General features: G+C 42.0%; 1 pseudogene; it reads right to left on the bottom strand.

The window, feature by feature from the left end:
- Positions 1-496: 496 nt before the first annotated feature.
- On the bottom strand, positions 497-2264 carry LOC137635757 (uncharacterized; annotated as a pseudogene).
- Between the last annotated feature and the right edge of the window lie 3166 nt (positions 2265-5430).

The raw sequence follows: 5430 nt of genomic DNA, 5'->3' as shown, positions 1-5430 counted from the left end.
TGCACAACATCATCCTCATCAGATACCCACACGAAATTTCAGAAGTGGACCGCGCAGATCCGGACACAAATGATCTGATCCCTGGTGGATGGAGGACTGAGCGACACCTGCAGGGGCTGCTGTCTCTAACCGGCCATCATACCCAAAAGGATGCAAAGGATCAGCGAGACTACCTTTCACATTACTACATGTCCCCTGCTGGTGCTGTCCATTGGCAAGAAAGAATGGTAGTAGCTCCATGAGCTGCATCCACAGTTATTCCCTTTTTGAAATAAAAGAAAAGTTTATTTTTCGTGTGTGTTTTCGTTGCCCTTTATTTTTTGGTTTCTTTTTCTTTTCTTTCTCGTTTTTTTTTTCTTTCACTTTATTTTGAAGTTGAAGAGAAAATCAAGTGTCTTGAAATAAGAAAGCATTTTATTAACATGAAAACAGCAAACATCAAATATGTACAAGTATCACAGTCCAATTATTTACAAATATTTAGAAGTGTCACATCTCAGTCAGTGTCCTTGCTGGTTGTGGTACTGCTATGTGGGGATACCCGATGGACTAGTGGTGTGTTGAGTTCCTTGGAGGTGTAGGAGGATGAGGGTGACATGCCCTCTTCTATGTTGTTCTCGACGGATCTCAGGGTCAGGACCGGGAAGCTTAGTGGTGTCACAGGTGTCTTGAATGTGGCTGACAGCGACAACACTGAAGGAGCCTGGACATGGGTGGCTGACGATACTGAAGTTGTTGGTGAAGGAGCCTGGAACAAGGGTGGCTAACGGTGCAGGTGTAATCCCTGGTTGCCACTCCGTGGTATGGGGTCTGGAGGACTGGCCTGAAGACTGTAGTGACTGGGGTGGCATCCACATTACAGGTGATGGCAGACTGGCTGGAGGTTGCTGCTGAGACTGCTGCTGCTGCTGCTCTGGCCGTGCCTGCAAGGTTGCTGGTTGAGGTTGATGCCAGAGCTGCTGCTGCTGAGGGGGCTGCCAAGGTTGCTGATGCTATGGGCCTGGCAAGGTCATGAGTGGTTGTTGATGTGGCTGCTGGAAGAGCTGACGCCGCTGCCTGTAGCGGTGTACAAGGTTGAGGCAGTCTATCTGGAATTCATGCCAGTAGTCCTCCGGGATGGCATGCATATGGCCTTCCAGCAAGCACGAAAAATTGTGTACGATCTCGTGCTGGTCGGTGTATGAGGGGGTTGGCGTCAAGGATTCTGCTTTGGAGATGATCTGAAACATACAAACATTGTAACAATTTAGTTCAGCATTACAATGCAACATATTTCACATGGCATGTCAAAAGCAGTGGATGAAACTGGAATACAATCTGCATGTAGACATTAGGATTTTCACCTTTTGCACTACATTACTGAGGTTGCTGTGGGTCACCCAGGTGTCGGCGGTTGTGGTGGCTGTCTGTGTTGTTGGTGGGCTGGACTGCTTCCCCTTGCCCTTGCCCTTCCCGGTGCTAGTAGATGCTTGGCTGTGAGAACCTGTGGACCTCACTTCATCATCATCTCCGTCGCTGACCGTCACTGCAGAGAACTCTGGGACAGCAAACTGCTCACTGGGGACTGTCTCTTCCCGGACGATGTGTTGTATCAGGAAACTCCAGGTCTCCATGATCTGGTCGTCACGGGCACTCCTTTGGGGCTGGCCAGCTCCACTCTTCTCCTTTTTCATAATCTTCCCCACACTGGTTCTCAAGTTCTCGTAATGCTTCTTGCATTGGGCACCATTGGCAGGAGGCTCCAGCTGCTCTCCAAGTCGGTCCCATCGGCTGTTCTTGGACGCCACGTTGAGCCACTCCTTGTGCTTCTTGTCATACAGCTGGGGGCTCTCCTTCACAAGGTCGGCTAACCTAAACTTAGCCTCTTCTGTCCAGCGGTATTCAGGGATTTCTTTCTTGGACACCCGGACCCGCTTCTTCTGCTATCTGTTAGCCTCGTCCTCACTGGATGGCTGTCTCTGGCGTTCGATTGGATCCTGCTGTGTCTCCGGGATCACGATATCGAGACTTGATATAGATGACTGAGGAAAATTATCTCTATCAGCGGTCTCTGCCTCTGGCCTGTTGGCTTCTGGCCTTCTCCCTCTTCCTTTTGTCAGCTTGGTTTTAGGCATGTTGTCTCTGCGCTGGCGACCTCTGGAATGGCGAGCAGTGTCCAGGAAGCTCTATATATACCCCCACACCGACGCGAGCGCCGCTGTCGTGCAGTATTCGTGAACTGCTCGTGAACTGTTCCTGAACTGATTGTGAACTGCTCGTGCCATGCGCAAACTGTTCATGAAGTGCGTAAACTAGTTGTGAAGTGCGTAAACTAGTCGCAAAGTGCGTAAACTAGTCGTGAACTGCCCGTGCCATCAATGCGTGAAGTACACGTGTCCATGTCAGTGGGAAGGCCCAGCCACGCTGCGACGCGCGCATATTCATGAACATGTCGTCAACTACATGTGAAGTCGACGTGAGCTGTTCGTGAACTATTCATGGTAGTTTGTAACAGTCGTGGCATGGCACGCATTGCTACGCACTGGCACGCATTCTCTCACATCATCACGACAAGTTCACGAACAGTTTGCGCATAGTTCACGACCCGGTCGCAAAATTTTGTCGTGACCAATATTTTCAACATTTCAAAATTCTCGTCACAACATGCCACGATGTCACGACGGGATTACATACAATTCACGCCAGTTTACGACTAGTTTGTGCATTGGCACGACTCGAGTCGTGCCACTGCGTGCCACAAATTCGTGCAAGTGTCTGGGTGGCATTAGCAAAAATATTTATAGTTGTTACGTTGTAATGGGTCTATAGTTACTAGTTTCTGTTACATCTCCTGACTGGGATAACCCGACCAACCCAATGTAGATCAGGGTACAAGCCTTGAGCAATGCTCATGTATGTAAGTACACAATGATACTTCCAACAGTATCGCTAACTATTAGGAGTACACAGGGTTTAATGTCAATTAGGCTGTTTCCTTTTCCTGCCATTGATTGCAATACTGTACACACCTTACCCTCATATGTTGGAGCCAAGAAGAATGTGTGATAAATTCGACATATATCATCAAAATACACAAGATTTATAACAAGGGGTAGATTCTCGGTAAGACGTGAAACAATATTCATGAAAAAAATAGCAAAAGAATTTACTTTTTTGGACCATTAATAACTGTCCCTTCCTCCATCATTACCACCCACACATATACCTTTACACCAAGGCCAAGCAGGGTATTGATGTAAAACCAAGTTTTATAAATATCCCCCTTACAAGTCTCAAACTTACTCATGCCATACCTCATTTTGATTTTATTTGCAACCTAAATCATTAAATTTTTGTACATATCAAACTATCGCTTATGTACCAACCCACGTTTCATGATTGGAAAACTTTTACTTTTTCCTTGTGCAACTCTTTAGTTCGGGTGTTACCCACAGGGGCCTAACTAGACTCCTTCTTACCCTCTTTCTTTTGATGGGGAAAGCAGAATCATAACACTCGAGCAATATATGGAAGAACTCGTTGAAAGAAACATTACGGTATGTGTTAGAAATACCTATCGGAAATATGAGTTAGACACAGTTAATAAACATCTGGATAGTAGTTACATTAATTAGTCTAGACTGTATAGTCATTACAGTAGTTTTACAATTTTCAAACATATACTTGGAAATGGTCTGTCAAAGAAAATAGCACAACGCCTGACGAATGAGTAGTCCCTATTTTAAAGTTAGACCAGGTGTTTAATATTAATCAAAGAAAATGATGTTATATGGTTAGACTCGGTAAACTTAGTAGGGGATGCAAAGACAGGAAAATATTCATGGCCTAGCATACTGGTTGAAAATACATCAATATAAGTTTATTATTATTATTATTATTATTATTATTATATTATTATTATTATTATTATTATTATTATTACTTGCTAAGCTACAACCATAGTTGGAAAAGCAGGATGCTATAAGCCCAGGGGCTTCAACAGTGAAAATAACCCAGTGAGGAAAGGAAAAAAAAGGAAAATAAAATATTTTAATAAGAGTACCATTATTGAAATATCTCCTATATAAACTATAAAAGCTTTAACAAAGTAAGAGGGAGAGAAATAAGATAAAATAGTGTGCTTGAGTGTACCCTTAAGCAAGAGAACTCAAAGGTTATGGCACTACTAGTGTATTCAAAATATTTAATTAAAAATCCCCTGTTACCATAATCTTATCATGGATAGGGAATTTATTGACCACTTGACAAAAAAAAAAAAAAAATCCTTTAAAAAGTGCAGCATCAGCACCAGTGCAGCAATAAACACAAAAATAAGTTGCCGAAATTTACCAACTATTAAATGAAATATAATGACCGTCATTATTACGAAAAGTAGCACCGAAAAATAAGATATAATGACTTCCATAATATCATCGACAAAGTTAAAATCTTTAACAACCTCTTATGTTTAACATTTCATCATAAAAAATCTATCTTTAACTCCTCCACCAAAGTTATCCCTATGTGTGTTGGGCTACTTATATCCAGTTATAACAAATGCACAGTCAGAGCTCTCGGAAAGCCACATCTCCACTAACACCAAAACTGTCAATTTAAGCACTAAGTTACATAGAAATGTTGCGAAACTTGCAGCGTTTTTTCATAACACTTCATGTTAAGGGTTATCAAAGAGAAAATACCTCTCGAATAAGCAGATTCCGCTTTTTTATCCTAAATATAATTTCATATGACAATTTTTCAATTTCAATAACGATGTGTCTTATAAATTTCTCTTATAATAAACGTATTCGCAATAAAAAAAGAAGTGTCAACAACGAAAATTTGTCGTCGAAAGTATCTTTTGAAAAAAAAAAAAAACAATGCAATGGAAAAAATGAATGAAAACTAGTCTACCTCGAATATATTTGACGAGACAAAAAAAGGTTTTCGTAGCGCTAAAACAGAATGAACGTGATGTGTATTCTTTTCTGCCCCAAACGATGATTCAATTCATGATTTAGAAGAGGCTGTCATCCCTAATCTTTTCGGCAGTAATATAATCCTTCCAACTACCGAATAGTGTGAAACCCGACAAAGAATACCCCTGATAAAAAAGGTAGAAGAAGAAGCGGTAAAATCAACTCGGGAATCGCCGTCGATTCTCGAACTCTTCAGGAAAAAGGTTGAATTCCTTTTGCTCGTATGACCGAGCGAATGACTACAATTGCAAAGAACATTTGTTTAGAAAACATCTAACCCAAGGTTCAAGAGACGACCTTAAGGGTCCTTTTAAATTTTAGCATTCTTCGCCCTAATATATAAATGTGATGCAAAGTGCTTTAGCTCTGCTGAGTATGTCTCTCTCTCTCTCTCTCTCTCTCTCTCTCTCTCTCTCTCTCTCTCTTTTCCCTTCTTCTTCTTCTCCTTCTTCTTCTTCTTATTCTTCTTAAT

This window comes from Palaemon carinicauda, chromosome 3 (genome assembly GCF_036898095.1).
Source record: "Palaemon carinicauda isolate YSFRI2023 chromosome 3, ASM3689809v2, whole genome shotgun sequence".
Classification (NCBI taxonomy): Eukaryota; Metazoa; Arthropoda; class Malacostraca; order Decapoda; family Palaemonidae; genus Palaemon; species Palaemon carinicauda.
This window is presented reverse-complemented; position numbering and strand designations above follow the sequence as displayed.